Source organism: Bos javanicus, chromosome 12 (genome assembly GCF_032452875.1).
Source record: "Bos javanicus breed banteng chromosome 12, ARS-OSU_banteng_1.0, whole genome shotgun sequence".
NCBI lineage: Eukaryota > Metazoa > Chordata > Mammalia > Artiodactyla > Bovidae > Bos > Bos javanicus.
Genome location: NC_083879.1, coordinates 76,622,952 through 76,636,051, shown reverse-complemented (window position 1 = coordinate 76,636,051; position 13,100 = coordinate 76,622,952). Strand labels below are relative to the sequence as shown.

Sequence of the window (13,100 nt, the reverse complement as noted above, 5' to 3'; positions counted from 1 at the left end):
ATCAGACATGAAAGTGAGGAAGCCTCGTAACGCTCGGCAGAGGCTTCTCTGGTGATGCAGTCACAGCTGCAGACTGGAGGTAAGATGTCAGATGGATGTGCTGCACGCAAGCGGAAAGGGCCCTGCAGCCCTTCCATCAACAGGCTGCAATGGGCAGCCTGCAGGAGATGCGCAGAGAAAAACGGAGTGGGTGGGTGCTGCCAAAGGGATTCGTGCCCTCTGGCTGCGGAGGGTGGCAGAAGACACAGGCAGTCACTCCTAACCTCAGCCCCACGGTGTCCCCACTGACGCCATCCCAACTCCGCTGGGCTCTGGAGAAGCCGCGAGGAGGCTAACTCGGGGCGCGCAACCAGAGACCTGGCGCTTCCTTCAGCAGCTCTTTAAAATGCTGCTCCTCCCTCTTCTTGTTCTTTTTTAAAATTTAAGTAAATTCCGAGCAAGGTCAGCAGAGAGAGAGAGAGACTGCAGGTGGAGATAAACCCCAGGTTGGGGGACAGGCCTGAGAATGTAAAGGTAAATCCTCCACAGAGGGACAAGCGGTTCAGGCCTGTCCTCCGTGTGGCTTTCTGGATAACTTAACGTTGATGGCGAGGTCACTTCTTGCCTTTTCTATGTCATCAGTGAACAAAAGCCACAATGGGAAGAAAAAAAAGTATGCACCTCATGCTGCTTTTTAAAAATGGATGTTTTTTTACCCATATGCCAACTTTTTAATTGATCAACTTCAATCTGTTTCTAGATGTCTTCTGGTCCTGGAAGATTTAGAGACTAAGAAAACCTAAAATTTTTCCTACTATAAATACTTGTGGATAAAATTTTAAAATATTTCAAAAGCAGAGCTGAACACAAAGTGGAGACAGAGGCCTGAGGGCAACAGAAACAAGCTCTGGAAACCAGCACGGTAAAGAAGCAGGGACAGGTGTGAGGGCGGGCACACTGCTAACTCAGACCCACCTGGGCACTGGCACCTATCTGGGTTCAGGAGTGGAGGCCTCGGGTCTGAAAGAGGCTACGACTGTATGCAACAATGTGGTGAAATCGCTCAACATAATACTGAGTAAAACAAACACAAAAGTGTATCTGTATGACTCCCTTTATGTGCTGACTTTTCTGTATGTTATACTTTAATAAAGTATTACAAGAAGAAACAGAAAACTTGACAAGACCTTTAGCCATTAATGTCACTGAAATAATACTTAAGGATAAGTCCATGAAAATTTTAAGGACCCGCTGTCTTATACAAATTGTTCTAGAGAAGAGAAAAGGGAAAGAGCTCTCCATCTAATTTTCTAAGGCTATGTAATGCTGTTTCCAAAATCAGAGAAGGCTATCATAAAACAACCCATTTTTAATTTATGGACAGGTACAATAATCCTAAATAAAATATCAACAAACTCAGTCCAACAATGTTAAAAGAATTACCATCTTATCCAATAAGATATATTAAATTAGGATTTATCTCAGAAATCTTAGAAAATATAGTAATGTAATTCATACATTAACAAATTAAAAGAGAAAAACCAAATGCTCACTCAACAGATATAAAAATAATTTGATAAAACTTGATGAAGAGACAAGAATGCCTATTACCACCTCTTGTATTCAACACAAGTCACTGCATCATGAAGACAGACCAACCAATTGTGAAAGAAAATGCAGCAGGATGGAAGGGAAGAAACAACCAGTCATTCACACAGGATGACCATCTTACCTAGACCATGAGGACTCACAAGACAGAATATAAGACACAAAAATATCAGTAACACCCCTTGCCTGCCATCACTGAGAAAATGTAACTGCAAAAAATTCCTATTTACAAAGAATAATAGAAACTATTTAGGTACTTAGGAGGGCTTCCCTGGTGACTCAGATGCTAAGAGTCTGTCTGCCTGCAACACAAGAGACGTGGGTTTGATCTCTGCATCGGGAAGATCCCCTGGAGAAGGAAATGGCAACCCACTTCAGTATTCTTGTCTGGGAAATCCCATGGACAGAGGAATCTGGTGGTCCACGGGGTCGCAAAGAGTCAGACACGACTGAGCAACTAATAGCTCTCATACTCACTCATAGGTCCTTATGCATTAAATCTAACAGAAGATCTGCAAGTCTCTATGAAAAATGGTAAGCTTGATTGAAGGGTATCAGTGGAAAGACAGCCCATTCCTGCCCAAGAAGGCTCAAAACTGACATCTTTCCACACTCTGCCAATTCTAGAGTGCAGCAGAGATGGTGGGCTGACTCAATAGCCACACTCTTAAAATAAGATTTCTTTTGGTGACACAGTTACTACAACACATTCTCAGCGTCCCCTGCGTGGACTCAGCTGGGCCAATGGTACGCAAGCAGGAAGGGCACGCGGGACCCCCAGAGGGGGCCTTCGAGGGAGGGATGCAACCCTCCTTCGTGCTTCCTCCTCCTTCCTGGCCCCGTGCTGAGGACAGGGCAGCAGCAAGAGAAGAGGAGACTGGGGGTGGCAGCTGCTCCCGACGGTTCGGGGCTGTCAACGTCTGGTTTGTTTTACACGAGACAGACTCACACCTTGCTTAGGTTTCTGTGATTTCACGCTGCTGTCACATGCAGCTAAAGCTGTGTGTGTGCGTGTGTTTTGGTGGAATGAGACAGCCTGAAATTAAGGGTCAAAACTAGACCTGAATACTTTCAAGAAGTATAAAGGAGGACTTTTATCTACCAGTTATTAGGACTTACTGTCAGACGACAAGAATAAAGTAGGATGGCCTGAGCACGTGATAGGTGAGCAGTGCAAAGAAACAGGCTGAGAAATCAGAAGTAAACATGGACACTTAGCACATGATGGAGGGCCCTGGGAGTCAGCAGGAAAGACACCATTTAGTGAACAGTACTGGGACAAATGGTAAAAGACATGGAAAAAGACAGAATTAGACCTCACGCCATGTACAAAATAAGCTTATTTTAAAATAAACCCCATAGATTAAAGATTTAAATCTGGAAAGCTAAGCTGTTAATAAACATTTTAGAAGAAATAAGAGATATTCTTTATGTTGCTGGGATGGGAAAGGATTTCTAAAACCAAAATATGAAGCATAAATCACAAAAAAAGGGTTGCTAACAATTACAACAAATACGAATTTTGTGTGATTAAAAACAACAGAGCTAGAAGACAAAGTATAGATTAAGAGAAGACATGTGTAACATATAACTGACAAAACAGTATCCAGAATATGTAAAGAATCAATGACAAAAAATAAATAACACAACAGAAAAGTGGAGAATGCATGTGAAAGAACAATTTACAGAAGAGGAAACCCTGAATCAATAAACAAAAGATGTTCAACCTCACTAGCATGGGAAATGCAAATTAAAATGGCACTAAGTCATTTTATAACCGTAAAGTGAAAGTGAAGTCGCTCAATCGTGTCCAACTCTTTGCGACCCCATGGACTGTAGCCCACCAGGCTCCTCTGTCCATGGGATTCTCCAGGCAAGAATACTGGAGTGGGTTGCCATTTCCTTCTGCAGGGGATCTTCCCGACCCAGGGATCAAGCCCAGGTCTCCCGCATTGCAGGCAGGCGCTTTACCCTCTGCGCCACCAGGGAAGCCTAAAGTGAAAGTCGCTCAGTCGGTCTTTGTGACCCCACAGACTATACAGTCCATGGATTCTCCAGGCCAGAACACTGGAGTGGATTGCCTTTCCCTTCTCCAAGGGATCTTCCCCACCCAGGCATCAAACCCAGGTGTCCCACACTGCAGGCAAATTCTTTACCAGCTGAGCCACAAGGGAAGCCCTTATAACCGTAAGATTGGCAAAAATAAAATGTCTAACAATACCAAGGATGGGGGTGTTGATGAGAGTTTACATTGGCACAAGCATTTCAGGGAACAATGTGTCAAGATCTAGTAAAACTGAGGATGTTCTATAGTCTGGCAATTTTATCTCCAGGCAGCTGTGAGTGCGTCAAGGGGCATTTAGAAGGATATTCTCTCAAGTACCGATTATAATATTAAGTAAGAAAGCATAAAAAAATTCAACTGTCCCTAAGTAGGGAAATAAACTAGTGAGTGGTTCCATTATATAAAAGACTATTACATGTGCGGCTAGAATAAATGAACTAGATCTAATGGATACATCTCAAAAATACAATGTTGAATGAACAAAGAAAGCTACATAAGAATATGTGTATATAAAACTATTTATATAAATTTAAAAATATCTAGAATAATTCTATGTAACCTATTTTATGGATATATATGTATGTGTGTACACACACACACACACACATGTGGTGATTCTGCCCCCACCCCCCAGGGAATATTTGGGAGTAGATGTCTGGAGGCATTTTTGGTTGTCTTAGGGGGTGGGGAGGAGTCTGGGGAGAGGGTGGTGGGTGCTGTTGGTTTTTAGGAAGTAGAGGCCACAGCTGCTACTGCTGCTGCTGCTAAGTCGCTTCAGTCCCGTCTGACTCTGTGCGACCCCATAGACGGCAGCCCACCAGGCTCCCCCGTCCCTGGGATTCTCTAGGCAAGAACACTGGAGTGGGGTGCCATTGCCTTCTCCGACAGCTGCTACTAAGCACCCTCTAATGCACAGGACAGACTCCACAACAAAGGACGGCCTGGACCGAAAGGCCCACAGTGTCCTGGCTGGGAAGCCCTGATATACACACAGGTGGTGAAGATACAAATACACGTAGGCAGTGGACACCGTAAAAGGCATCAGACACACAATACACCTGCTTCAGGACAGGACAGTGGGAAGGGGGATGAGCCTTTGGGTGAATCTGTAACATTTTATTCTTCAAAGGGAGTGAGAGTGAAAGAATAAGCAAAGCAAAACAAAAAACCAACAACAAAAAACAAAACTAAACCCCAAGCTGTGATAGAAAAAAGTGCTTAAAAAGCAGAAAGTTACAGGAGCTCTAGGTTCTGGGGTGTTTTGACACCGGCCCGCCTTTTCTGTAGGTTCAACGTGAGCCTCTGCAAACAGGAAACACTTCCTTCACTTTGTCTTCTTCAAAAGCAATAACCACATACTCAAAAGAGGAAGGAGGAAACAGCTTGCATTTTGAAGAGCCATTTTATGTTATTAGTTGGTAAGGAGATTTTCAAATGAAGTCAAAGTTCTTCTGAAAACAAGCAAACAACTGATTTTCCAACTGAGAGCAGCAAACGATTGTTCATGTTGTATCATGTGGAAGTTACATGGACTAGAGCTCTATCTCTAAAGGTCCTGGCTGGTTTCAGAGGGGACTGCCAGGAAGGCCATGTCTACACCGAGAAGCCGGGTCAGAAGAGTCCCCCAGGGGTCCTGGGGGCACTTGCGGCTCCCACAGGAGACACGAGCAAGGTGCATGGTCTGGTCCTTGCTGCCGCGGAGCTCCTGATCTCCCCGGGGAAAGGAAGACATCCAGAAAGGGAAAAGTCAGAACCAGGCAAGGAGGTCCAGGAAGGAAGCCACGAGGCATCAAAGGGCACAGCCAAAGCTCGGGGTGAAACTTCAAAGAGGGTGGGGGCTTTTAGCCGAGTTTTAAAGGCTGAGTGTGGTTTCAACCATGGAGAGGTTAGCCAGGCATTCTGTCAGGCTGTTCAAAGACAGTGGACTGAGAATGCATTTATTCCTACTTCAAAGGCCAAAACAATGTTCTGCAATAATGACGGAGGGACAAAAGAGTAGAGGAGGCTGAGTGACTGAGAGCAGTCTCTAGAGCCAGAATATTGGGTTCAAATCCCAGCTCTGCAATTATCACATGACCTTAGTGAAAGTGGAACTGAAGTCGCTCGGCTGTGTCTGACTCTTGGTGACCCCATGGACTGTAGCTGCCAGGCTCCTCCGTCCATGGGATTTTCCAGGCAAGAGTACTGGAGTGGGGTGCCATTTCCTTTTCCAGGGGATCTTCCCAACCCAGGGACTGAACCCGAGTCTCCGGCATTATAGGCAGATGCCCTACCATCTGAACCACAAGGGAAGTTCACATAACCTGAGGCTTTAGTTAAAAAACAAAACAAAACAAAACAAAAATTTCTTTGAACTTCAGTTTTCTCATCTGTAATATGCAAACAATAACTGCACTCACCTCATAAGGATATGAGAAATAATGAGTTTGTATATGTAAAGCATTTAAAACAGAGCCTGAAAAATGTCTAAAAGCATATTATGTATATATTTAGCTATTATTACTGTCTGATACTTGTATGGTTATTTCTCATCTTCCCAGCTCAACTACAAGACCCTGGAGAGCTGCACTGGGGGTGAGATTTGCATCTAAGCCCCCAGGTGGCGGCACGACTCCCAGCTAGGTGCAGCCCGAAGCTGGTTCCCCAGCAAAGGGCAAGATGGAGGTTACAGAGCGGTATAAATGAATGTGATGGTTTAGAACAGTGAAGTCTTTCCAAAAGCATCCTTATTGTATTTTAAAAGGTTGGTCACTGGGGGCTGGGAAAGCATCCTTTATTCTCTGTCTTGGTCATCTGAAAGCCTTTATCAGATGCTAGGTTCTGAACTGTGAAGCAGGTGGGGCCCTCTCCACGGTGGCTGCCTGTGGACAGTGTCAGGAAGATGCTGGGGTGGGTTATGGGTTCATCAGGACATAGGGACAGGACTGCTCAGTGACACTGAGAGGCAGCACCTATACAGGAACCATCCACCCTGCTGTGGCCCATGGCTGTCGAGTGGCCTCCACGTCGCGGTACACACAGAGGGCTGTACGGATGTGACACATGGGACAGAGGAAGCCCTCACACCTGGCCCGGCAGCTTCGGGCCCTCCCCGCCGCCCTGTGCGCTGAAGGGATCGCTACCTCAGCCCACCTGTGACCGGGAACCAGGGGTTGGGAAGTCCTGCCGCAGACTCTAAGGAAACACTGCACGTTTAATGCAAGCAGCTTACCGTGGTGTTCAGACACAGGGAAGACCAGAGTGCTTCAGGTGGCTCAGTTACAGTAAAATCAGCGAAAGCAGAGTGCCTGCTCAAGCACCGGTAAGAACCTGAGCCATGAAGCTGGAAAGAGAGCTCAGACGACGTCCCCGCCTTCCAGAAACTCCCAGTCTGGTATTCTATCTATTAAAGTGCTTTTCCTTCTTCGTCCAGGTTACCTGGAACACCCTCTGCTTGGTCAGTGGTGCCTCCTTCGCTCTACACACTCTCCCGGGACACTGGACCCCCCTGCCCCCATGCCCCTCTGGCTTCTGGAGAATCACACTTTATTGGTCTTTTGAGCCTCTGGTCACTCCCTGAGTGCCCCTGAGACCTGCTGCCTCTGGTCTGTGTCCTTAACACGCTGGCTGGTGTCCCTAAGGTCCTGTTAGGATCATTCCTCCTCTCTCTCCACGTCTGTCCCCAGGGCTTTAGTTTCCACGTGTCTGGTGGAGACTCCTACCCCGCCTCCCCCCCCCCATCCAGGTGCTGCCCCCTGGAGCCACACGGCCAGCTTTCCCGATATGTCCCCTCAGAGGCTCCAGAGACATGTAAGATGGAGCGTGTCCCAAACAAAACTTGTCATCAGTCCCGTATCTCTTCCTGTGTCCCCACTCCTGGGGAATGACACGGATGTCCATCCACAGCACAAGCCAGCTTACCAGCTCTGCGAATTGTTAAGTCCTGAGTCCTTCAGAATCCGTCTGTTTCTCTGAACTCTGACTCCCACTGTCCCATTTTAGATCACCGTCAAGGGTGATTTTTTGAGAGACAAATCTCATCATGCCATCTCTCCACTTAAAAACCCTTCAGTGTTTCCCACTGCCTTTCTATCAGTCTTAAAATACGTTTTTCTTCATTGATAGCAATCACAAACCCACTATTTGCTAACATACTTTTATGAAAAAAAATTTTTTCTGAAAAAAGATTATTAATTACTGAGAAGAACATCATTATTTTCTATTTTTGGAAATCTCTTTTATGTCTGGCTTAATGGAAGATAGCTGGATTCTCGCATCTCTGTCTGAAGTCAATTCTGCTACAAGCTACTCTGGCTTCTGAAGTATATAAAAATATCTAGCCATATGGAAATATAGAGCTAGAAAAAAAATTAGAGTATATTAACAGCCTTCTCTGTAGATATTCTTTGATACTCATCAAACTCCTATTGGTTTTAGGATACAGTTCGGGTTTCTCACCAGAGCTTGCCAGCCTCCTGTTGACCACCCCAATGGTTTTCCTCACCACGCTGGCCTCAGTCTAGACACCTGCCCAGGAGGCTTCTCTAATCCCCGGGGGTGAGCTAGTCCGGGGTGAGTTGCTCCCTCACACACCTTGCCAAGGACAGCCCTTGGGACGATACACTTCAATCTCTGCTAGGAATTTTCCCAGCAGGTGACGAGATGCCAGGAAGGCTGAGACTGTCCTTCTTGTCTCTGTATTAACAGACCCAGCCTTGCCTGCCACCCGGCATATCCAACTACTTAAGAAATATTCGCTGAATGCATAAGGCAGTGGACAAACATACAGCAAAGCATAATCTGAGTGAAGTTCTAGGGGGTTTTCCTTGGCAAAGACTGAACAGTGAGTTGTAATACAGGGCCCTAAGTGTCGGGATGGCCAGGGTGGGAGGGGCTGAGGCCGGGAGGTCCAGAGAGTGGAGCACATCACACGGCCCATACGACCTTTAGCAGCAGGAGGCGGCAGGACGCACTGTCTCCCTCTAACACGGGAACCAGCAGTTTTCAAAGAACCACGGCTGGGGGGCTGCGGTGGTGCCGGGAAGCTGGAGCTAGGAGCTCCTCACGAGAGGGGTGTTTCTAAAGCGCTGACTGCTGCCCTGTCCGTATCGCAGGCTGCCGCTCACAGTGTAAATATGAGTGGGCTTGGCTTCGTTCCCGTACCTTCTATGTGCAGAGCGCTGCACTGGGGCCAGGTAAAGAGGGCTGTGACACACGGAGAGGTGACTAATTTCCTACGGCCCAGAGAGCGCTTAGCTGAGGTGACAAAACAAAGGCATGGTAGAAACTGAACAGGAGGCACTGGGGATGCGGCACGTAGTGACCGGGGGCGATGTGAGAGGCCTCTTGTTAGATTGAGCACCAGAGGCTGCTGGCATCAGCACTAGCTTCATGGCAAAACCCGGAAACAAACCCCATCAGAGCTGCCACACCCAGAAACTAGCCATACATCTATCCATCACGTAGATGAAAGATGGCAGGACAATCACAGGGCTGAGAACAAGCCTGATCACGTCTTTGGGAAGCAGATCCTGGGTCATGCCCAGGAATACGACCAGGAGAAGCACGTGGGAGATGCAGGTGGACACGGCGTGTGAAGCGCCCCGTCGTCACGTTTGTACAGATGCCAGAAGTGGTCACAACAATGGCGCTCTGCACTGCCGGGCACAAGCAGTCTTAGCAGGTGCTTGGAGGAAATCATGGACTAGAGGGAAACCAGGGGGTGGCTTGAACACAGTCCCAGGTTAATTTGACAGATCTCAGTTTTCTTTGGGGTTTATCTGACAGCCAGTTTTGGGGGCTCAGATACTTCACATCAACCACCCTTCTCAGCAAAACACAAGGCCGCTTCCACAGTAGTGAGATCTGAGACAGGACTCTCCGACGGCCTGATGCCCTCTGCCATGGTCCCCCCTCCTCCTTCTTGTCCTGGTTGGCTGGAGCTCTGGGGGCCACTCCGTTGCTGGGGGGGAGCCCCGGGCCACGGGTGTGGTCTGGACACTGGACTGGGGAGGCAGTGAGGAGTTAGGTGAGGAGGCGCCCGGAGTCCACAATTAGGAAGCAATGCCGCAGCCCAGGCCACTGCGCTCCCTGCAAGGGGCGCTCCGGCTGGTATGCTCACCACCCGACGTGCGTCCCGAGTTCTGTGTGTCTCGGATGGCATGTCTTGTGAGAGACCGGGGCTTCCCATCACCACCGATCTTAAATTCTAACAGGCAGAGGAAAGGACCCAGGAGACAAGAGCAGCTGGCTTCAGATGACCCTGAGGTCACGGGCTCCCTACCTCAGGGGGCGAGGAGTAGGGGTGATGCTGGGGACCCCAGGTACTGCCATGCCTGGGGTGGGGTCGGGGTGCTCACATTTCCCCAGGGCTGGCTGAGCCTCCTCTAACAGGGACAGTCTCTTCCGTGGAGCGTCAGGATCAAAGGTTTCCCCGCCTTTTGGGGGAGGTTTGGTTTTGATTTTGGCATTGAACGGGAAGGCGCGCTCTCTTGTGAGGAGGAAGTGGTGGTGAGGGTGTGAGCAGCTCAGGCTGGGGCCATCTGGTGCAGGAAGAGGACACCTCTCTCTCGCTTGAAGGCATCTTTACTATCTTCACTTGATTCACTAGCACATGCGTGTGAAACTGAACACAAGAACTGCACAGCACCAGGCACAGCTTCCTTGAAAATATGAAGGAAAGGGCATCTTCTGGCACTGGGATGACACATTTCCGCATTACTCTTTTTGTTTACAATTTGTTTTGCTCTTTTTTTTTTTTTTTGCTCCTCAACCTTAGCTCTACACAGAAATTATTAGATAAAAGTAAAAATTAAGTTTAGTTCTGGTATTTGTTACCAGTAAGTGTTTGGACAGAAGAAGAGGTGAAATTTGTTATTAAAACTGAGATTGGGGATGACTCAGTGTTTCCCCTCTTTTTACCTCTCCTCCCCCGAGCGGTCACGCATCTTCACCCTTCGGCAATCACCTGTCACCCCCTTACTCGTTTTCCGACCAGCACCAGGCCAGGGCAGACAGCATCTCCTGAAAGCCTGGCGACCCTTTTGGACTCAACTCTCTTCCCCATACATCAAATCCAGCCCACTCTCAAGTACCACGTGCATTTCCTTTCAAGGGGGTCTGCCACTGTGTACATCTTCGCTGTCATCCTCTGTGATTAAACTAACAGATTCTTAGATGACATCACTGCCTTGGTTTACTGAACTTCACAGATATTCCATTTGTTACATATTGCAGGTCTGTGGCGACGCTGCACTAAGCGTATCCAGCGGTGACATTTTTCCAGCAGCATTTACTCACTCTGTGCCTGTGCATCACTATTTGTTAAGGCGATCTGTGATCGGTGACCTTCGATGCTACTGTTGTAATTGTTTCGGGGTGCCATGCATGCTGCTGTCTTATTTTAAGAAACTGCCACACCCACTCCAACCTTCAGCAAATACCACCCTGATGCCTTGTCAGTGGCCTTCAGCATCGAGGCAAGACCCTCAGCCAGCATAAAGATTATGACTCCTGGAAGGCTCAGATGATGCCTAGTACTTTTTTTTTTTTTACCAATAATGTATTTTTTTGATTAAGGTATGTACATTTTTAAGGACATAATACTACTGCATATTCAACAGACTACAGTATAGTATAAACATAAGTTTTATATGCACTGGGAAGTCAGAAATTTGTGGGACTTGCTTTATAGAAACACCTGCTTTCATGTGGTCTGGAGCTGAACCTGCAGCATCTCCAGGTGTGACCATACTGTCCCCGTCCAACCTGTATGCCGTGGCAGGTGAACCGCGTCTATACGTCCTTTCACAATGCCACCACCTCAACTGAGGATCTTAATTACATGCAAAATCACATCTGAATTGTTCTGTCCTGTTTTGAAGGTCATCCAAAACCAGCCTCATCCTAATTACTTCTCATCTTTCCCCTGCACGTTCCTGCCACTTACCAGGCCCTCACTCACTGAGACAGCATCTGCCCCAATTGTGCCTGTTACCCAAAATGCCCTCCCCCCGGCCCTCCACCCCTCTGCCACCCTACCAGTGTGTACAGGGCCCGGTTCTTGTTTTCCGTCTGCAACTAGCTTCTTTCTTGACTGTCCAAATCCTTACTGCTCTCCCCATCACTGAACGTCTACAGAACTCAGTCAAGCAGCCAGTCTGAGAGGACGAGACCACCTGAAGGTCTAGGTTGCCTCGTGTGTAGAACAGAAAATTGGACTAGATGTTCCTTAAACTAATCACTCCGAATTGCCTCTTCCAAATCAGTATCTTACTTCCCTGGTAGCCCAGATGGTAAACAATATGACTGCACTGTGGGACACCCGGGTTCCTTCCCTTACAAAGAATGTCTTGAAAGCCAGGCAGTTCTCTCTCAAAAACAGGTTTTCCCTGTTGCAGCAGGAGCCCCGGGGGCCACTCGCTGGAGCTGCTGCAGAAGATTCCTCGGGCAGACACAGGTCTAGACACTCTCCACTTTATCCCCTCTTGTACAGACTGCCTATGAGTGTCACCTGCACTGATGGAGGCGCTCTGATGGGCATCTCTACTGAGCAAGGATCCTTGAGCACCACCCCTATGAAGATGGCAGCAACAGGCAGCTCAGGAACGCAGAAGTCAAGTACTGAGCGGTGATCTCTCATAGCCCAGAGCCCCTGCTCTGAACCACCAACAGAGCGGCACCTGAACCTCTCGCCCCACCCCGGGAATCCAGGCGAGACAAGAGTGTGTACACCGCCATCACTTAGAAAGTATGATTAAAAAAAAAAAAATCTTGGTATCGCTAATCTGTGCTCTGATCTCGAACAGGAGATCATGACTCATGAGCCTGGAAACTCCTGTGCTCCTGCTGCCTTCTTCACAAAACCACGTCTGTCACCTGCCGCAGCAGGCCGCAGGCCTGAAGCTGGGGTGGGTTCCATGAAAGTCAAGGCTTCTTGAGATGATCAGAAAGACTTTTTTGTCCTGAAAAACTCACGGGTAGCCCAGGGGTCTGTCCTGCACTTGGACTGTTTACTGGTTTTGAAAACCCACAGGGATGGCTTTGCTTCTTTTTGAGGAGGAAAAATTTATAAAATGATTACAGAGACACATTTTTTTTTCTTCTAATATTCTCCTGTTTAGGTGTGCTTCAAGATACATCTCTAAATTCATTCATGGTTTTAAAAAAGCAATTGATAAATCAGAAAAATAAAAATAAGAAACAATTATGAAGAGAACTAGGATTGCTGATAATTTCAGTCTCCCCTAAACACCGAGTATGTGGTCATTGTATACTTGCATCCTTAAGCACCATGAGACTATAACACCCTCTTCTTTCTCATGAAGACCAAGGCAGAGTGGAAAACAGAAATGATTTTCTCGAGGTCACTTAATGAGTCAGCCTTGGAAAGGGATTAGAATTTATATTGATCCTATCTTCCTGTTCTGAATTGTGTCATAAAGGTCACTGTGATCAACTGCAAGAGCAC

General features: G+C 47.4%; 1 protein-coding gene across 1 annotated transcript in view; it reads right to left on the bottom strand.

Moving 5' to 3' along the window:
• The window catches only part of UBAC2 (UBA domain containing 2), a 170,574-nt gene that overhangs the window by 16,022 nt on the left and 141,452 nt on the right, over positions 1–13,100 (bottom strand). The gene's annotated exons all lie outside the window — the stretch shown is intronic.